Genomic DNA, 21,282 nt, shown 5'->3' with positions numbered 1-21,282 from the left:
ACATAGAGGGTGTATATAAGGTGGGCACCAACTAAGAACAGGGTCAGATGCAGAGAGAAAGTCAGGAGCAGAGGAGAAGAAAGACCCAGAGTGAGAGAGGAGAAGAGAGAGAGACCCAGAGGGGGAAAACAGCAGAAAAGGACTCCAAGATCCCAACTTAAATCCCCGGGTGAAGAGTCGGCATCAGGGTACCGGAACCCAAGCTGGTGGGGGTGAAAACATTCCCCAGCCAGAGACTGGAGACCGTGGGCAGCGTTTGCCACGGTCACCCACCACATCCACCCCGAAGGCACACCACATGAAGGGTCAGGGAACCCAAGGCCAAGGGTGTCCCAACAGAAGGCCCGAGGGAGCTGGACCTAGGTGGATCACTGGTGGGGACGGCCAGAGAACGGGACAGAAGGAGAGCTCAGGGCCACGCTCCGGACTTATTTGGGGGTTGGCTGGATCCAGGACCTGGTGGACGCAGCACGGCTCGGGTGGTCACTCGAAGCTGGAGTGACCAGTACAACATCTGCAGTAAGTAAACACCCTTAACTGCACAACCCGACTCTGTCTTCACTGCCGTCTGCACTGCACCACCACAACCCCCATCCTCTGCACCTGTCCCCCCTGAGGCTATACCCCTCCCGTTGGGGGTTATCTCACCAAGCTGCGCACCCACCATCAGCCTCAGCGGACCCTGCTGCAGCGGCGGCCACAGTGACCGCATCACAACGGGTGGCGTAGTCGACACAAAAGAACTCTTAATAACATCTGTAGGACTGCCACATAACACTGAGTTTGACGCCCTGGGCACGGGCCGGGTCACAGCCGCTCGGAGACTACAACCCCCCATCTGATCCGGTGCCGGGTATTCCCCTCAAAAAGGAATATGTCCCAGGGGGCGCGTCAACTTTGGCGTAGTCGGCAGGATTACGTGCCCGCAACACCCGGGTACTGCGTGCCTGAAGAAAAGTGCAAGTTTACCTCAGAAAGAAGTCTCCCGCCGGTTCCGGAGGGTCCACGCCATCGGACCCCATCACAGGTCGCTTCCCGCCGATTGTCCGCCATTTCCAGCTTGTTCCCGCCATCTGCAGAGTTTCCCGCCACTGGGCGACGCTTCCCGCCAAATCCGAAGATTTCCTGCCTTGGAAGAGCAGCGGACGCCATTATGGGCGTGCCAAAGGAGGGCAAGAGGCCGCCTCCCATCGTGGGCCAGGACAGAAAATGGCGCCAAAAGTGGAAACCGCCCCCACCAACAGAGACTGTGATGCTGGAGGTGTCTGTCAGCGTGAAAGAACTACCCCTGGAGCTGACAGTCACCGAGTTGCCCCGGGACCGCCCTCGAAGTGGGAGGAGATGAAAGGAAAGAACGAAGATGGGTGCCGCCTGGAGCAGTCTGGAGCGAGCGCACCCGGAGGCAAGAAGCCTGGAGAAGAGTAGCAGAGAAGCTCACCCGGAGATGGCGAGAGAGCAGAGCAGCACCGGCCCGCTGGCCAGGAGCCTGCTGGAAGAAGAGCAGAGCAGCACCGACCCGTTGGTCAGGAGCCTGCTAGACACCACGACCCCACTAGGCCTAGTGGAGGTCCTTGCACAGCTCCCCCGAGACCGGGAGTGTGCACAGACTGCCCTGGAGGGCCTCGCACGGAGGATGGCCCGGGTACAGCGCGAGATATTGGCGGAATGGAGCCGGGAGATGGCCCAGCAAGCTGAGACCAGTCAACGGAGCACGCTACCCTGGAAAAGGAAACAGACCGCCTCTGAGGATGGCGCGGGAGGACCAAAGGCCGGAGACGGCGCCGAGAAGGGAGCCAGACGCAAGGAGGCAGGTAAAGGGGACGCCTATACCCCACACCGGGAAACCACCCACCTGCCCCAGCTCCCCGTCGCAGAGCCCGAAAGTCCCCCTGCTGTGCCCGTAGCCGCCATGTCACCGCTATGGACTAGGCCCCGACCGGAAGCCGCCGCAGCGACCCCTGTGACGTCACGCGCCTCGACCCGGAGCGTGACAAAGCAGGAAATACCACCAGCCTGGTCGCAAGGCCTAGTACCCCCGGGCGCCGCATCACCAACAGCGCCCCCTACCTCCGCGGAGCCTCCGGCCTGGTCGCAAGGCCAGGTAGCCCAGGGCGCCGCCGTATTAACGGTGCCCTTCACCTTCCAGGTGCCCCAGGCCTGGCCGCAAGGCCCGGGCAACCCGGGCGCTAACACCACCGCGCCCATAAGACCAAGAGTGCCGCATCTGGGAGAGGACCTGTTTACCCAACACACGTGCCCGGATGGGCAGCCTTTCATCTGGCCCCAGGAATATCATGAACTGGAACGGCAGAGGAAGGCTGGGGCCATGTGTGCACCCCTGATCCCGGCTCCAAAGCCCGTAAAGAGGATCTCGCCCCGCTAGAAGAGGCCCAATTTGAGTGGGACCCCACCGGAGAAGACCTAATGGGGTTCACTCAGGAAACCAGGGCAGCTGCAGCGGAGCGTGCTGAGTGTTGCCGACAGCAGCTCGAAGAGTTTGCGAGGGAGCGGAGAGAGAGGCGGGTCCGGGAGCAACAGGCCCAAGTACGGAGCGCCGAGCAGAAGAGCCGAACCAGGAGGGACCCCCGTGCAGCGCACAGTCCCCGTACCACCGGGACTGTAATAAAGTTTAACCTGCAGCATGGGTGGGGCTTCATCAGAGACAACAACACCCCCGGCGACGTCTTTGTCACACGCAGAGATGTGGAGTCCCATCTGCCGGAGGGGCACAGAGGTCGTGACCTTTACATCGGGGACGAGGTCACCTTTACCCGGCACAAGTGTGCCAAAGGACCTTACGCCCTCCATGTGCATCGCCTGACAGTATAGTTACCCGATCCGGGTACCAAAGAAACTGTTGCTACATATATATAGTCCCCGTTGGGACCAGCATGAGTGAACTGTTTACCCGTTATTCAGTATCCATACCAGTCTGAGGACTGTGAGCAGCCATTCCCTTCCCTTTACCTGGCCGAGGACTGAGAGCGGCCAACTTCCCCTGTATATAGTTGCGCTTCCTAAAGCGCCCCCTACTGGTTTTATAGGAAAGCCAGTTTTCCAGAGAGACTGTCGCGCTTTGCCCGGTCGCGCGTTGCACAGTGACCGGAGGAGGAGCCAGAGGCGACGAGAATGTTTTATCTGAAAAGTTTTATGCTAATATATGTTGTTTTATATGTTTTATATGTTTATGAAAAATTTGTATGTTTTTGGTGTTATGTCTTACAGCCCGAGGACGTGCTGTGATTTACCAGGGGGGAATGTAGCACCCTGAGGATTCGGCTGCTACAGGGGTATTGCACCTCAAACCAGAGGTGTGATATTCCACTCCCGGGTAAGGAAGGAGTGTGGAACTGAGCTCGGTAGGCTGCATGCACTACACACATCCCATTTCCGAGGAGCAGACCGACGGTACTCCCACTTAGAAATGTGCAGGTACGACCGAGTCTGTTCCTGGCTGGAGTGGGAGGGGGGTGGTACATCCCAAGTAGTGTAGGGGCAGATAGGGGGAGCAGCCTGGGTAAAGTTAGGAGCTCATTGGGTGCTGGTCATCTGAGCTCACACATAGAGGGTGTATATAAGGTGGGCACCAACTAAGAACAGGGTCAGATGCAGAGAGAAAGTCAGGAGCAGAGGAGAAGAAAGACCCAGAGTGAGAGAGGAGAAGAGAGAGAGACCCAGAGGGGGAAAACAGCAGAAAAGGACTCCAAGATCCCAACTTAAATCCCCGGGTGAAGAGTCGGCATCAGGGTACCGGAACCCAAGCTGGTGGGGGTAAAAACATTCCCCAGCCAGAGACTGGAGACCGTGGGCAGCGTTTGCCACGGTCACCCACCACATCCACCCCGAAGGCACACCACATGAAGGGTCAGGGAACCCAAGGCCAAGGGTGTCCCAACAGAAGGCCCGAGGGAGCTGGACCTAGGTGGATCACTGGTGGGGACGGCCAGAGAACGGGACAGAAGGAGAGCTCAGGGCCACGCTCCGGACTTATTTGGGGGTTGGCTGGATCCAGGACCTTGTGGACGCAGCACGGCTCGGGTGGTCACTCGAAGCTGGAGTGACCAGTACAACATCTGCAGTAAGTAAACACCCTTAACTGCACAACCCGACTCTGTCTTCACTGCCGTCTGCACTGCACCACCACAACCCCCATCCTCTGCACCTGTCCCCCCTGAGGCTATACCCCTCCCGTTGGGGGTTATCTCACCAAGCTGCGCACCCACCATCAGCCTCAGCGGACCCTGCTGCAGCGGCGGCCACAGTGACCGCATCACAACGGGTGGCGTAGTCGACACAAAAGAACTCTTAATAACATCTGTAGGACTGCCACATAACACTGAGTTTGACGCCCTGGGCACGGGCCGGGTCACAGCCGCTCGGAGACTACAACCCCCCATCTGATCCGGTGCCGGGTATTCCCCTCAAAAAGGAATATGTCCCAGGGGGCGCGTCACTTGCCTAATATGTCTGTTTATCCAAAAGGAAGTAAAAAGGGAGAGCTAGAAAGATAGCATTGCATCACATTACATGGCAATGCAATGCACAGTTGCTGAAGTTGAACCAAAATGAGCTTGTAATCTGGCTTCTGCAACTTTGAACATGAAAAATCCAATGAGGAGAAGAAAAGCAAAGCCAAAGAGTCCATCCCAAAATCCGACAAACAAGCAAAATGAACAAAAAACATTGAATTCAATTCTTTCTGGTTTTAGAAACTGCATTAAAGAAGGGGTGCACCGGTCCTGGAGATACTGCAATACCAGGTCAATGCGTGGAGTGGACAGAGCAAGCTCTTTTTCCATCTCCCTGTTCTAAAAATCCATTTAATATATGGTCCCCAGATAGGGGACGTATCAGATATTAAACTGATAAGAACAGATACTACACTTGATCTTAGCCAAAAGGCCGAGAAGCGATAACCAGAATTGGTTTCAAACTACGGAGCCACCCAAGGATCCTGAAAAGTCCATTTGTGGAGATGAGCTCCTGGACTCCCGTTAAGAAGACATGTTGTCAACCTCTAGATCCCTTACATGCCTGCACTTTTCGGCTTGCTGCTGCTGCAATCCACGCGTTTTAGATCTGCATAACTCCACCTCTTTAAACACAGCACCTTCACCCCCTGCTGTTCCCACCCGCCTCAACACCGTTGGAAGGGAGGAGAACCAATTAAGGCGGGGGGTGGGGTGGAACGAGCAGCTGTCTACCCTTAGCAGGAGGGCTCCTGATTACATACCTCTCCTGCTGCTGCTGCTGGCTGTCCAGCAGCAGACTGAAGGTGGCTGCTGCTGTGCACAGGTATATAAAGGCTCAGAGCCTATTATGACACGCGCAGCCAGCGTTCCATTGCCACATTCCATCTACTGCAGGCAGGATACCTGGCTGGCTGAATGTCGCTGAGAAGCTCACAGAGACCGCCATAAGCAACAGTTTAACAGAATGCCACAGATTAATCAACCAAACTTTTTGGGTTGGGTTCTCTTTTATAGTCTGCAGGCATTAAATGAAAGAAGTCAGTGTTCCAGCAGAAGGAGACAACGTTTCAGAAAAGGCATTGTAGCAAACCAAAAAAGAAATTTTAAGCGCAGCAGAGTAACCAGCGCACATACCTGTTAGCTCAGGTGAGTTTAAAAGGCTGCTGTTGATAACAAGGGCATTTGCTAAATAGATGGTGTGTGTGCAACAATATACTGAAAGGTCAATTATATTGTGCAGCTTATCTCACCACCTGTAGTTATTTAGGTGAAAGCTCCAAAATGCTTGCCTAATATGTCTGTTTATCCAAAAGGAAGTAAAAAGGGAGAGCTAGAAAGATAGCATTGCATCACATTACATGGCAATGCAATGCACAGTTGCTGAAGTTGAACCAAAATGAGCTTGTAATCTGGCTTCTGCAACTTTGAACATGAAAAATCCAATGAGGAGAAGAAAAGAAAAGCCAAAGAGTCCATCCCAAAATCCGACAAACAAGCAAAATGAACAAAAAACATTGAATTCAATTCTTTCTGATTTTAGAAACTGCATTAAAGAAGGGGTGCACCGGTCCTGGAGATACTGCAATACCAGGTCAATGCGTGGAGTGGACAGAGCAAGCTCTTTTTCCATCTCCCTGTTCTAAAAATCCATTTAATATATGGTCCCCAGATAGGGGACGTATCAGATATTAAACTGATAAGAACAGATTTTTTTGATTGAATATATCTTTTATTAGCACAAAAAATAAGTTAACAGACAGTGTACAGTGCCGCAGCCCAGTACACACAGAATTCTACATCATATTTACATAGCATGAGGATACGACGCACTAACTAGACACATCACACCCCTATGCTACACAAAACACTCAATCTGAAAGAAAAAGCATGTCAATCAATACAGTACGACGAACCGTGATAAGGGATGGGGATTGGGAAAAAGGGGATGGGGAGGGGAAAATCACAGGCCCGAAGCTTTATTGAAAGACAAGACACATAAGGGGAGAGGGGGAGGAGGGGTTTAGTCCTCGTCCTCGTCCTCCGGACCGTCCATGATGGAATAGTCTCTGAGCAGGCTGTGGATCAGCCTGCGGCAGTCCTGGATGGACATCCTCTCCCTCCTCAAGATGAGCCGGTTCCTGGCGACCCAAACGGCATCCTTGAAGCAGTTCATAAGGCGCCAAGCCTCCTGGATGGCTCCGACGGTATGAACCCCAGGGAAGAGTCCGTAAAGCACAGAATGGTGCGATAGGCTCGCCCTGGGGACAGAGTTCCTCAGGTCGTCCTCAAGTGCAGTCAATAGGCGCTGTGCAAATCCGCAGTCCCAAAAAGTGTGCAAAGATGTTTCCTCCACGAAGGGGCACCTTGGGCAGTACCGGGTCTTGCACAGGTTCCGGGCATGCATGAATGACCGGACGGGCAGTCCGCCCTGAATCGCCATCCACGACAAGTCCTTGTGCCCGTTGGTCAGCCTGTCAGACGACACATTTGTCCACACAGTCTCCAGCGTGTCCTGGTGAAGTCCTGTGATGTTCTCCACGTCATCCTTGGCTCTGATTAGCTTGTGGATAGTTTTGGGCTTCCACAAGTCGGGCTTGAGTCCCTCCAGTTGATGCTCCCCCACAAATCGAACGACGTCTCCGTAGAACCATGGCGTCGTCCAGTTGTAGGGGAAGGAGCTGTCCCACTTGTCCCAGCCGAGTCGCCTCCAAAGAGGAAGCAGGAAGAAGCGAGACATGGACCTGCCCGCGGAGCCATTCTTGACTTGCAAAGTCCGGCGGACACAATCACACACAAAAGAGGATCGCAGGAGGGTGGGGATATCTGGAACGCCCTTCCCACCCTTGCGAGGCTCCTTGTACATGACGGCCCGCCTGACTCTGTCCATCTTGGATCCCCAGACAAAGTGAAACACTGTCCTGGTAATGGCCCTGCACACAGTGACGTGTGGGGGCCAGGCCTGCGCCGTGTACTGCAAGACGGGCAGGACCTCATTACGCAGGATGAGTGCCTTACCCTCACAAGTGAGGTGTCTGAGGCTCCAGAGTCCGATCCGTTGCTTCACCTTGGAAAAGCGTTCTTGCCAGGACTTGAGGGCCGCTCCTTCCTTCCCGAACCAGACTCCCAGCACCTTGAGGAAATCCGGTTGAATGTTGAAGGGGAAGGGGGCGGAGGAGGCCGGCTGCCAATCCCCGAAGAGCATGGCTTCCGACTTCCTGCAGTTGACTTTGGCCCCTGAAGCCCGGCCGAACCTCTCACACGTCTGGACGAGGGCGTCGACTGAACCACGATCAGCGCAGAAGACGGTGACGTCGTCCATGTAGAGCGAGCACTTGACCTCGTGTCGTCCCGGACCCGGTGCGGTGATCCCTCTGATCTCTCCATTCTGCTGGATAGCCTCTGCGAAGAGTTCTATAACACAAACAAAAAGAAGAGGTGATAGAGGGCAGCCTTGTCTGACCCCAGAGAGGACAGGGAAGGGGTCAGTCTTCCAGCCGTTCACCAACACCGAGCTGTGGATATCAAAATACATCAGACGGACATACGAACAAAACATGTTACCCAAACCTAACCGGTGCAGAGCTCGGTCCATGAACTCGTGGGAAACCCGGTCGAAGGCCTTCTCCTGATCCAAGGAGACCAGGGCCGCGTGTGCGCGGCGGACCTTGATGTACTCGACCGTGTCCCGCACGAGAGCGAGGCTGTCTGCGATGCGACGTCCAGGGATGCCGCAGGTCTGGTCCGGGTGGATGATCCGTCCGATGACCGTCTTAAGTCGTGTCGCCATCGTCTTGGCCAGGATCTTGTAGTCCACGTTGAGCAGAGTGATGGGACGCCAATTCCTCAGGTCGCACCTCTCTCCCTTCCGCTTGTACAGGATCGTGACCATTCCTTCCCTCAAAGATGGAGGCATTCTACCCTCCACCACCATCTCCTCGTACAGGTCCAACAGGTCCGGACAGATGAGGTCTCCCAGCGCTACATAGAGCTCCGCTGGAAGACCATCACTGCCCGGGGTCCTGCCGGTCCTAAAGGATTTAGCGGCAGAGAGCAATTCGCCCACCATCAGAGGTTTGTCCAAGGCTGCCGTGCCTGCAGGATCAAGATGGTTAGTGATACCTGACAGGAACTTATCAGCAGCGTCGGGGTCGGTAGTCTTGTGGGAGTAGAGTTCGCTGTAGAAGTCGCTGACGACCCTCATCACGTCCTCCTTCCCACGTCGCATGTTTCCGCTCTCGTCTCGCAGCTCGTTCAGGGGCGTGTGACCGGCATGAAGTTTCCTGAAAAAGAATGAGTTACATTTCTCACCCTTCTCCAGATTCTCCACTTTGGAACGGAAGATGATTCGCTTGGACTCCTCCTCAAAGTGCCTTTTCAGGCTCTTCTTGGTCTCCTCCAGCTCCTCCCTCACGTCCCAGCCGCAGTGAAGAAGGTCCTGCAGTGACCGCAGCTCGCGCTGCAGCCCTCTGAAGTCCCTCCTCTTCTCACACGCCTGTTGTCGACCCTTGGCCTGAAAGAAACAGCGAAACTCAAGTTTAACATATTCCCACCAATCAGAGACTGTTTGGAAGCTACCCTTGTAGGACTGCCACATTGCGTAGGCTGCTCTCAGCTCCTCCACGACTTCATCCTGAGCCAGCAGAGCACAATTCAGCTTCCAGGAGCCGGGGCCGGACGGAAAACCGTCGCCGAGGACACCTTGTAAGTGAATGGCTCTGTGGTCGGAGAAGAAGCAGGAGACCATCGAGTGCCTACTCTGCCTGACTGCCCGAGAGGTGAACACAAAGTCAATCCTGGAGCGGAGTGAGCCATCGGGTCGGCTCCACGAATAGTTCGTGGAGCCTCTCCCCATGGAGCCCACCACGTCCTGAAGAGAGGCCTCGGTTACCATCTCGATGAGCAGCTTGGACGTGATGTCCAACTTGGCAGATGTGCCAGAACTACGACCGTCCTCCTCGATGGGGCAGTTGAAATCCCCGGCCATCACTAAGGTCCTGGTGGTGGCAAGCTGAAGCCGCAGGGTCTGGAAAAGCTCCAAACGCTCATTCTTCAGTGGGGACGCATACACGTTGATGAACCTGACAGGTTCTCCCGCCCAGTTGCCATCTACAACAAGAGCCCTGCCGCAGATGAGCTCCTGGACGGACTCAAGCGTGAATGCGCCCCCCCTGATCAGAATTGCGACCCCCGCAGACTTGCAGTCACCCCCACCGGACCAGTAGGATGGACCGTGGGACCACTCCCTGGCCAGATGTTTGAAGGACCTAGAGGAGGGAAGGGAACATTCCTGCAACATATAAACATCACACAACTGGGAAGTAAGGAAGGCATAAATAGTCTGACGTCTGAACTTGTCCTTGATGCTCCTGACATTAATGGAAAATAAGTTAATATTAGCCATCATGTAGGGAAAAAAGAAAAAGTTAGCGCAGGCAATACACCTTAGTTACCACTCCGGTCGGGTGGTCCCTCGTCGGTGTTGACTGCTGGTGACGGGATCACCAGCAGGCCCTCTTCCTCCATCTGGTCAAGCAGCGCGGCCTCGATCTCGGCGACCACCAGTTCCTCCTCTTCTGGCTCGGCCACCAGGGTCTCAACCATGTGCTCCATCTCTTCTGGCTCAGGGAGGGTATCCTCCTTTTCGCCTACGAAATCCAGAATCTTCTTTTTGGAGGATTCAGTAGCAGGGCTGTCCTCCACCTTCCTCTTTCCCCGGGTTGGAACTGGGGAGACAAGAAGGGGAAAATCCTCCTCGGAATAGATAGCGGCGGGTGGAGGAAAGGTTAATTCCACCGCTACCATGGTCTGGGGAGGGAGAGTGGCTGCCGGGGCAGGGGAAAGGACACCTGCTGAGGAGTAGGGGAAGGAGGAAGAGGAAGTGGAATCCTCAGCAGGGGTGGCCGGGGTGGGGGGGGATTGGACGGGGGTGGCAGGGGGAGGGATCGAGAGAGGGGTGACAGAACTCTTACCCTCCTTTGACTTTTTCTTCTGCTTCGGAGCTGCTGGGACCGTCGCTGGGGCTTTGGCCACCGACTCCTTGACCGCTTTGGCCTTGGTCGTCTCGGCCTTGGCCGCTGGGGCCTTGGTCGTCGCGTCCTTGACCTTCACAGGCCTGGTCGTCGGGGCCTTGTCCTCCGTAGCTGGGGTCGTCGCAACCACCGATGCCCAGGATCTCTCACGCCTGGGGCAATCCTTGTACAGATGAGCCGCCAGCCCACACAGGTTGCAGGACGTCTTCTTCGGGCAGTCCTTCGAGCTGTGTCCCGTCAATCGACAAATCCTGCAGGCATCCTCCTTGCAGTCCTTCATCTCGTGGCCGTTCTTGCCGCATCTCCTGCAGTTCCGCGGCATGTCCGGGTAATAGATGAGGCCGTAGGAGTTGCCCAGGGAGAATGTCGGGGGCAGGTGCCGAAGTCCGTCTGAGTACGCCAGGTCCCTGTGAAGTCTAACGGTCACCGACCACTTACCTGTCCAGAAGCCGAGTCCATTCAGGATGTGAGAGGGTTCCTTCACAACCAAACAGAAGCGTCTCAGGAAGGTACAGATGTCTTGGCCTGGGGTGTGCGGGTTGCGCATGGAGACCGTGATCCTCCTTTCATCCCTCTGGATAGGGCAGCTACCTGTAAAGGCAGAGAAAGAATTATCCGGTCCTTTTGCGCTTACCATTTCCCAGAACCTCCTGCAGGTGTTCACAGTGGCGAAGGTGACGAAGAAGATCCCCGTCAAGAAGGTCTGGATGCTGAGGGTGTCCGACCTGGAGAAGCCTCGATCCAGCAGCATCTTCTGGCAGAACACGTCCGAGGACATGTCCGGCACCCTCCCATCCACTTCCTTCAGCTTCAGGGCCACCGTCTGCCGCATCCATGGCTCCAGGGCTGGAGCTTCGTGGCGGGGCTTCTGGGGTCCCTTCTGCTGGCCAGTCGTGGAGGCAGAGTCCTTGGGGTCAGAATCGGCTCCTGGCTGGGCCCTCCTGGCTGTCCCCAGCTCCAGGCTCTTCTTTTCGGCCTTCCTCGCAGCGCTTGCCATGGCTTTCCTCCTGCAGTTACTTCTTGGAGCTGGATCTGGAACTCTTCCCGGAATGGGTGGAGCTATGCAGATTCTTCTCCCGTCGTGTTCTGGACAAATTCCCCGAAAGGTCTTTGTCTCGATGATTTTCTTCCTCGAAGATTCCACAGGACAGCCCGATTCTTCTCCGAGTCTTCGTCTTCTTCTGGATTCTTTAGAGCTTCTTCCTCCCACCGATATCCACCTTCGTTCTCCGATGTCAGCTGGGATCCAAAGCTCTTCTCCTTCCGAGTTCGATCGCTCTCGTCAAGTGTAGATCGTAGCTCTTGTGTTCTTAAAAGAACAGATACTACACTTGATCTTAGCCAAAAGGCCGAGAAGCGATAACCAGAATTGGTTTCAAACTACGGAGCCACCCAAGGATCCTGAAAAGTCCATTTGTGGAGATGAGCTCCTGGACTCCCGTTAAGAAGACATGTTGTCAACCTCTAGATCCCTTACATGCCTGCACTTTTCGGCTTGCTGCTGCTGCAATCCACGCGTTTTAGATCTGCATAACTCCACCTCTTTAAACACAGCACCTTCACCCCCTGCTGTTCCCACCCGCCTCAACACCGTTGGAAGGGAGGAGAACCAATTAAGGCGGGGGGTGGGGTGGAACGAGCAGCTGTCTACCCTTAGCAGGAGGGCTCCTGATTACATACCTCTCCTGCTGCTGCTGCTGCTGGCTGTCCAGCAGCAGACTGAAGGTGGCTGCTGCTGTGCACAGGTATATAAAGGCTCAGAGCCTATTATGACACGCGCAGCCAGCGTTCCATTGCCACATTCCATCTACTGCAGGCAGGATACCTGGCTGGCTGAATGTCGCTGAGAAGCTCACAGAGACCGCCATAAGCAACAGTTTAACAGAATGCCACAGACTAATCAACCAAACTTTTTGGGTTGGGTTCTCTTTTATAGTCTGCAGGCATTAAATGAAAGAAGTCAGTGTTCCAGCAGAAGGAGACAACGTTTCAGAAAAGGCATTGTAGCAAACCAAAAAAGAAATTTTAAGCGCAGCAGAGTAACCAGCGCACATACCTGTTAGCTCAGGTGAGTTTAAAAGGCTGCTGTTGATAACAAGGGCATTTGCTAAATAGATGGTGTGTGTGCAACAATATACTGAAAGGTCAATTATATTGTGCAGCTTATCTCACCACCTGTAGTTATTTAGGTGAAAGCTCCAAAATGCTTGCCTAATATGTCTGTTTATCCAAAAGGAAGTAAAAAGGGAGAGCTAGAAAGATAGCATTGCATCACATTACATGGCAATGCAATGCACAGTTGCTGAAGTTGAACCAAAATGAGCTTGTAATCTGGCTTCTGCAACTTTGAACATGAAAAATCCAATGAGGAGAAGAAAAGCAAAGCCAAAGAGTCCATCCCAAAATCCGACAAACAAGCAAAATGAACAAAAAACATTGAATTCAATTCTTTCTGATTTTAGAAACTGCATTAACCCCTTCCCGACCCGTGTCACACCGTTTGTGACATGGAAAACAGTTCCTTCCCGACCTGTGTCACACCGTCTGTGACATGGAGGGAAAGAGCCCCTGCAGCGCCTGCGAGCGGGGTCGCTCAGGTGTCACAGTTGCTACTGCAACTGGACATCCTGAAGTCGACCCCCCGGGGGGTGGATTAACCCCCCCCGTGTCTGGGACCCCTCCGATTGGCTGTTTCATTTTCACTTTTAGTGAAACTGCCAATCGGTATGAATTAAATATTTCACCAATGAAAATTGGTGTAATATTTAAATCTGGGCATTGCCTGATGCTTACAGCATCAGCCATTGGCTGGGGGGAGTGTCACCTCTGCCCCCCCCTCCCCCCAGATCTGATTGGGGGGCTAGCGTCACATGGATACTAGCCCCAATCAGATATGGAGGGATGGCTGAAACCTCCCAGCACCTTCCCAACCCTGGATCGTCTGCTGCGGACCCCCTGCTGCAGACCCCCTGCTGTGGACTCCTTGCTGCAGACCCCCTGCTGCGGACCCCCTGCTGCAGACCCCCTGCTTGGACCCCCTGCTGTGGACCCTGTGGATCGCGTCTGCCGCCGCTGCTGATCAGCAGGTAGTATTGCCCCCACTCCCCCCGACTCCCCCCCTCCACCCCCCCCGTGACCCCCCCCGCCCCCCTCTCCACCCCCCCTCCACTTTCATACCTGCACCCCGACCTCCGCTCCCTCTGCTCCCTCTCCCACGTCTTCATCCACCGGTTGCTGCTCTCCTTCTGACAGCCGGTGGACTGTGATCACAGCAGCAGCAGGCTCAGTGTAAATGCCCTGCTCCTGTGATCACACCCACCATCCCCCAGTCCCAGTGATATCACCCCCCACCTCCCAATAATCACCCCCTCCCCCAGTGTTCACCCCCCCCTGTTCCCAGTGATCACCCCCCCCGCAAACCCAGTAATCACCCCCCTGCTCCTGCCGGCTCCTGCTCCCCTTTCTGCCCCAGTAATCACCCCCCGATGCTGCCGACCTCCTACCCCCCCTTGCTGCTGCCGGCTCCTGCCTCAGTGATCACCCCCCTTGCTGCTGCTGCTGGCTGCTCCATCTCCTCAGCCCCCTCCTACGTCTGACCGCCCCATACGTCTGACCGCCCCATACGTCTGACCGCCTCATACGTCTGACCGCCCCATACGTCTGACCGCCCCATACGTCTGACCGCCCCCTACTCCTGACCGCCCCCTACTCCTGACCGCCCCCTACGCCTGACCGGCCCCTACGCCTGACCGGCCCCTACTCCTGAGTGCCCCCTACTCCTGACTGCCCCCTACTCCTGACTGCCCCCTACGCCTGACTGCCCCCTACGCCTGACTGGCCCCTACGCCTGACCGGCCCCTACGCCTGACCGCCCCCACACGTGACTGCAGAAGGTTACACCAAGCACACACACGTACACTCACACTATAATAAAGTTTTGATTTTTTTTTTTTTTACACACGCACAAAGCACACAAAATGTCCCACCCGTCCCGTTCATCCCAGTCTAGGGCGTATTCAGCTGAGGAGGCTATGTCAGGTTGGTGTGTGTGTGTTGTAGTGTATGAGATTGTGTGTGTGTGTGGTGTATGCACTACAATATACCACACCGCACACCAACCTGACATGCACTACACAATGGTGTCCACTAACAAATTGGAACCATGTTGCGTTTGGAGAGTCCCTGTGTGCCCAAACATTGGAGCTCCCCAACAAGTGACCCCATTTTGGAAACTAGACCCCCAAAGCACCTATATAGATGCATAGTGAGCACTTGGAACCCCAGGTGCTTCACAAATTGATTGATAAAAATGAAAAAGTGAAAAAAAAAACACTTTTTTATTTTTACGGATTAATTTGCTAAGGACCTGGGGGTCCCAAGTGCTCACTATGCATCTAGATAGGTGCCTTGGGGGTCTAGTTTCCAAAATGGGGTCACTTGTGGGGGAGCTCCAATGTTTGGGCACACAGCGGCTCTCCAAACGCAACATGGTGTCTTCTAACAATTTGAGCTGACAATTTGTTAGCGGACACCATGTTGCATTTGGAGAGCCGCTGTGTGCCCAAACATTGGAGCTCCCCCACAAGTGACCCCATTTTGGAAACTAGACCCCCCAATGCACCTATCTAGATGCATAGTGAGCACTTGGAACCCCCAGGTGCTTCACAAATTGATTCATAAAAATGAAAAAGTGGAAAAAAAAACACTTTTTTATATTTACGGATTAATTTGTGAAGGACCTGGGGGTTCCAAGTGCTCACTATGCATCTAGGTAGGTGCCTTGGGGGGTCTAGTTTCCAAAATGGGGTCACTTGTGGGGGAGCTCCAATGTTTGGGCACACAGCGGCTCTCCAAACACAACATGGTGTCTTCTAACAATTTGAGTCGACAATTTGTAGCGGACACCATGTTGCTTTTGGAGAGCCGCTGTGTGCCCAAACATTGGAGCTCCCCCACAAGTGACCCCATTTTGGAAACTAGACCCCCCAAGGCACCTATCTAGATGCATAGTGAGCACTTGGATCCCCCAGGTGCTTCACAAATTGATTCATAAAAATGAAAAAGTGGAAAAAAAAACACTTTTTTGATTTTTACGGATTAATTTGTGAAGGATCTGGGGGTTCCAAGTGCTCACTATGCATCTAGATAGGTGCCTTGGGGGGTCTAGTTTCCAAAATGGGGTCACTTGTAGGTGAGCTCCAATGTTTGGGCACACAGCGGCTCTCCAAACGCGACATGGTGTCCGCAAACAAATTGAATGGAAAATCGGCTCAAATTGTTAGCGGACACCATGTTGCGTTTGGAGAGCCCCTAATGTGCCTAAAAAGTGGAGCTCCACCACAAGTGACCCCATTTTGGAAACTAGACCCCCCAAGGCACCTATCTAGATGCATAGTGAGCACTTGGAACCCCCAGGTGCTTCACAAAATGATCTGTGAAAACAAAAAAGTACTTTTTTTTTCACAAAAATTTTCTTTTAGCCTAAATTTTTTAATTTTCACATGGGTAACAGGATAAAATGCATCCTAAAATGTGTTGGTCAATTTCTCCTGAGTACACTGATACCTCATATGTGGTCATAAACCACTGTTTGGGCGCATGGCAGGGCTCAGAAGAGAAGGAGCGCAATTTGACTTTTGGAGCAAATTTTCCATTCAAAAAGTAAAATGGCGCTCCTTCCCTTCTGAGCCCTGCCGTGTGCCCAAACAGTAGCTTATGACCACATATGAGGTATCAGTGTACTCAGGAGAAATTGACCAACAAATTTTAGGATGCATTTTATCCTGTTACCCATGTGAAAATTAAAAAATTTAGGCTAAAAGAAAATTTTTGTTAGAAAAATAAAAATGTTCATTTTTTTCTTCCATGTGGCTTTAGTTCCTGTGATGAACCTGAAGGGTTAATAATCTTCTTGAATGTAGTTTTGAGTAGCTTGAGGGGTGCAGTTTTTGGAATGGTGTCACTTTTGGGTGTATTCTGTAATAAAGACCCCTCAAAGGGACTTCAAATGTGATGTGGTCACTAAAAAAATGGTTTTGTAAATTTTGCTGGAAAAAAGATAAATTGCTGATGAACTTTGAACCCTTCAAACTTCCTACCAAAATTTTTTTTTTTCCAAAATTGTGCTGATGTAAAGTAGACATGTGGGAAATGTTATTTATTAACTATTTTGTGTCACATCACTCTCTGGTTTAGCAGAATAAAAATTCAAAATTTGAAAATTGCAAAATTTTCAAATTTTTTCCCATATTTTTGATTTTTTCACAAATAAACGCAAATATTATCGACCTAAATTTAATACTAGCATGAAGCCCAATATGTCACGAAAAAAGAATCTCAGAATCGCCAGGATCCGTTGAAGTGTTCCAGAGTTTTTACTTCGTAAAGGGACACTGGTCAGAATTGACAAAAATGCCAAGGTCTTTAGGGTCAAAATAGGCTGGGTCCTGAAGGGGTTAAAGAAGGGGTGCACCGGTCCTGGAGATACTGCAATACCAGGTCAATGCGTGGAGTGGACAGAGCAAGCTCTTTTTCCATCTCCTTGTTCTAAAAATCCATTTAATATATGGTCCCCAGATAGGGGACGTATCAGATATTAAACTGATAAGAACAGATACTACACTTGATCTTAGCCAAAAGGCCGAGAAGCGATAACCAGAATTGGTTTCAAACTACGGAGCCACCCAAGGATCCTGAAAAGTCCATTTGTGGAGATGAGCTCCTGGACTCCCGTTAAGAAGACATGTTGTCAACCTCTAGATCCCTTACATGCCTGCACTTTTCGGCTTGCTGCTACTGCAATCCACGCGTTTTAGATCTGCATAACTCCACCTCTTTAAACACAGCACCTTCACCCCCTGCTGTTCCCACCCGCCTCAACACCGTTGGAAGGGAGGAGAACCAATTAAGGCGGGGGGTGGGGTGGAACGAGCAGCTGTCTACCCTTAGCAGGAGGGCTCCTGATTACATACCTCTCCTGCTGCTGCTGCTGCTGGCTGTCCAGCAGCAGACTGAAGGTGGCTGCTGCTGTGCACAGGTATATAAAGGCTCAGAGCCTATTATGACACGCGCAGCCAGCGTTCCATTGCCACATTCCATCTACTGCAGGCAGGATACCTGGCTGGCTGAATGTCGCTGAGAAGCTCACAGAAACCGCCATAAGCAACAGTTTAACAGAATGCCACAGACTAATCAACCAAACTTTTTGGGTTGGGTTCTCTTTTATAGTCTGCAGGCATTAAATGAAAGAAGTCAGTGTTCCAGCAGAAGGAGACAACGTTTCAGAAAAGGCATTGTAGCAAACCAAAAAAGAAATTTTAAGCGCAGCAGAGTAACCAGCGCACATACCTGTTAGCTCAGGTGAGTTTAAAAGGCTGCTGTTGATAACAAGGGCATTTGCTAAATAGATGGTGTGTGTGCAACAATATACTGAAAGGTCAATTATATTGTGCAGCTTATCTCACCACCTGTAGTTATTTAGGTGAAAGCTCCAAAATGCTTGCCTAATATGTCTGTTTATCCAAAAGGAAGTAAAAAGGGAGAGCTAGAAAGATAGCATTGCATCACATTACATGGCAATGCAATGCACAGTTGCTGAAGTTGAACCAAAATGAGCTTGTAATCTGGCTTCTGCAACTTTGAACATGAAAAATCCAATGAGGAGAAGAAAAGCAAAGCCAAAGAGTCCATCCCAAAATCCGACAAACAAGCAAAATGAACAAAAAACATTGAATTCAATTCTTTCTGATTTTAGAAACTGCATTAAAGAAGGGGTGCAACGGTCCTGGAGATACTGCAATACCAGGTCAATGCGTGGAGTGGACAGAGCAAGCTCTTTTTCCATCTCCCTGTTCTAAAAATCCATTTAATATATGGTCCCCAGATAGGGGACGTATCAGATATTAAACTGATAAGAACAGATACTACACTTGATCTTAGCCAAAAGGCCGAGAAGCGATAACCAGAATTGGTTTCAAACTACGGAGCCACCCAAGGATCCTGAAAAGTCCATTTGTGGAGATGAGCTCCTGGACTCCCGTTAAGAAGACATGTTGTCAACCTCTAGATCCCTTACATGCCTGCACTTTTCGGCTTGCTGCTGCTGCAATCCACGCGTTTTAGATCTGCATAACTCCACCTCTTTAAACACAGCACCTTCACCCCCTGCTGTTCCCACCCGCCTCAACACCGTTGGAAGGGAGGAGAACCAATTAAGGCGGGGGGTGGGGTGGAACGAGCAGCTGTCTACCCTTAGCAGGAGGGCTCCTGATTACATACCTCTCCTGCTGCTGCTGCTGCTGGCTGTCCAGCAGCAGACTGAAGGTGGCTGCTGCTGTGGATAGGTATATAAAGGCTCAGAGCCTATTATGACACGCGCAGCCAGCGTTCCATTGCCACATTCCATCTACTGCAGGCAGGATACCTGGCTGGCTGAATGTCGCTGAGAAGCTCACAGAGACCGCCATAAGCAACAGTTTAACAGAATGCCACAGACTAATCAACCAAACTTTTTGGGTTGGGTTCTCTTTTATAGTCTGCAGGCATTAAATGAAAGAAGTCAGTGTTCCAGCAGAAGGAGACAACGTTTCAGAAAAGGCATTGTAGCAAACCAAAAAAGAAATTTTAAGCGCAGCAGAGTAACCAGCGCACATACCTGTTAGCTCAGGTGAGTTTAAAAGGCTGCTGTTGATAACAAGGGCATTTGCTAAATAGATGGTGTGTGTGCAACAATATACTGAAAGGTCAATTATATTGTGCAGCTTATCTCACCACCTGTAGTTATTTAGGTGAAAGCTCCAAAATGCTTGCCTAATATGTCTGTTTATCCAAAAGGAAGTAAAAAGGGAGAGCTAGAAAGATAGCATTGCATCACATTACATGGCAATGCAATGCACAGTTGCTGAAGTTGAACCAAAATGAGCTTGTAATCTGGCTTCTGCAACTTTGAACATGAAAAATCCAATGAGGAGAAGAAAAGCAAAGCCAAAGAGTCCATCCCAAAATCCGACAAACAAGCAAAATGAACAAAAAACATTGAATTCAATTCTTTCTGATTTTAGAAACTGCATTAAAGAAGGGGTGCACCGGTCCTGGAGATACTGCAATACCAGGTCAATGCGTGGAGTGGACAGAGCAAGCTCTTTTTCCATCTCCCTGTTCTAAAAATCCATTTAATATATGGTCCCCAGATAGGGGACGTATCAGATATTAAACTGATAAGAACAGATACTACACTTGATCTTAGCCAAAAGGCCGAGAAGCGATAACCAGAATTGGTTTCAAACTACGGAGCCACCCAAGGATCCTGAAAAGTCCATTTGTGGAGATGAGCTCCTGGACTCCCGTTAAGAAGACATGTTGTCAACCTCTAGATCCCTTACATGCCTGCACTTTTCGGCTTGCTGCTGCTGCAATCCACGCGTTTTAGATCTGCATAACTCCACCTCTTTAAACACAGCACCTTCACCCCCTGCTGTTCCCACCCGCCTCAACACCGTTGGAAGGGAGGAGAACCAATTAAGGCGGGGGGTGGGGTGGAACGAGCAGCTGTCTACCCTTAGCAGGAGGGCTCCTGATTACATACCTCTCCTGCTGCTGCTGCTGCTGGCTGTCCAGCAGCAGACTGAAGGTGGCTGCTGCTGTGCACAGGTATATAAAGGCTCAGAGCCTATTATGACACGCGCAGCCAGCGTTCCATTGCCACATTCCATCTACTGCAGGCAGGATACCTGGCTGGCTGAATGTCGCTGAGAAGCTCACAGAGACCGCCATAAGCAACAGTTTAACAGAATGCCACAGACTAATCAACCAAACTTTTTGGGTTGGGTTCTCTTTTATAGTCTGCAGGCATTAAATGAAAGAAGTCAGTGTTCCAGCAGAAGGAGACAACGTTTCAGAAAAGGCATTGTAGCAAACCAAAAAAGAAATTTTAAGTGCAGCAGAGTAACCAGCGCACATACCTGTTAGCTCAGGTGAGTTTAAAAGGCTGCTGTTGATAACAAGGGCATTTGCTAAATAGATGGTGTGTGTGCAACAATATACTGAAAGGTCAATTATATTGTGCAGCTTATCTCACCACCTGTAGTTATTTAGGTGAAAGCTCCAAAATGCTTGCCTAATATGTCTGTTTATCCAAAAGGAAGTAAAAAGGGAGAGCTAGAAAGATAGCATTGCATCACATTACATGGCAATGCAATGCACAGTTGCTGAAGTTGAACCAAAATGAGCTTGTAATCTGGCTTCTGCAACTTTGAACATGAAAAATCCAATGAGGAGAAGAAAAGCAAAGCCAAAGAGTCCATCCCAAAATCCGACAAACAAGCAAAATGAACAAAAAACATTGAATTCAATTCTTTCTGATTTTAGAAACTGCATTAAAGAAGGGGTGCACCGGTCCTGGAGATACTGCTATACCAGGTCAATGCGTGGAGTGGACAGAGCAAGCTCTTTTTCCATCTCCCTGTTCTAAAAATCCATTTAATATATGGTCCCCAGATAGGGGACGTATCAGATATTAAACTGATAAGAACAGATTTTTTTTTTTTTTTTTATCGAAAGCCCGAATTCGTGTACAAAACCCGAGTGCGCTTAAAAAAGTGACAAGTGCCACAAAAAAAGTGCACTAGGATGCTGGTCTTCTTGAAACCCTCTCCAAAAGGAGAAGGGTCCCCCAAACCATTCCCCGTCCCTCCGAGCCAAAAGGCCACAGCGAGGACCAGGGACAAAAAGCCACCTCCAGCCGAAGCCAGAGGCGACCCAATCTTACCCCCAGCACCTGCCCG

At 51.5% G+C, this 21,282-nt stretch overlaps 6 non-coding genes and 1 pseudogene across 6 annotated transcripts; all 7 read right to left on the bottom strand.

The window, feature by feature from the left end:
- Positions 1–4,723: 4,723 nt before the first annotated feature.
- On the bottom strand, positions 4,724–4,914 carry LOC141149245 (U2 spliceosomal RNA). Its single transcript, XR_012245552.1, has one exon. It is a non-coding gene; the product is annotated as a U2 spliceosomal RNA (small nuclear RNA).
- Positions 4,915–6,026: 1,112 nt separating this feature from the next.
- LOC141150279 (U2 spliceosomal RNA) lies at positions 6,027–6,220 on the bottom strand. The gene has a single exon (XR_012246536.1). It is a non-coding gene; the product is annotated as a U2 spliceosomal RNA (small nuclear RNA).
- Positions 6,221–11,784: 5,564 nt separating this feature from the next.
- On the bottom strand, positions 11,785–11,862 carry LOC141151052 (U2 spliceosomal RNA; annotated as a pseudogene).
- A 5,100-nt stretch (positions 11,863–16,962) lies between these two features.
- Positions 16,963–17,153, bottom strand: LOC141274352 (U2 spliceosomal RNA). The gene has a single exon (XR_012322633.1). It is a non-coding gene; the product is annotated as a U2 spliceosomal RNA (small nuclear RNA).
- Positions 17,154–18,268: 1,115 nt separating this feature from the next.
- On the bottom strand, positions 18,269–18,459 carry LOC141149801 (U2 spliceosomal RNA). The gene has a single exon (XR_012246085.1). It is a non-coding gene; the product is annotated as a U2 spliceosomal RNA (small nuclear RNA).
- A 1,115-nt stretch (positions 18,460–19,574) lies between these two features.
- Positions 19,575–19,765, bottom strand: LOC141149244 (U2 spliceosomal RNA). The gene has a single exon (XR_012245551.1). It is a non-coding gene; the product is annotated as a U2 spliceosomal RNA (small nuclear RNA).
- Positions 19,766–20,880: 1,115 nt separating this feature from the next.
- LOC141150766 (U2 spliceosomal RNA) lies at positions 20,881–21,064 on the bottom strand. Its single transcript, XR_012246885.1, has one exon. It is a non-coding gene; the product is annotated as a U2 spliceosomal RNA (small nuclear RNA).
- Positions 21,065–21,282: the final 218 nt, after the last annotated feature.

This window comes from Phyllobates terribilis, unplaced genomic scaffold (assembly GCF_046119375.1).
Source record: "Phyllobates terribilis strain yellow unplaced genomic scaffold, ASM4611937v1 Scaffold_5__5_contigs__length_657084704, whole genome shotgun sequence".
Lineage (NCBI taxonomy): Eukaryota > Metazoa > Chordata > Amphibia > Anura > Dendrobatidae > Phyllobates > Phyllobates terribilis.
The sequence above is the reverse complement of the archived record's forward strand: the minus strand, read 5'-3'. Positions and strand labels throughout refer to the sequence as shown.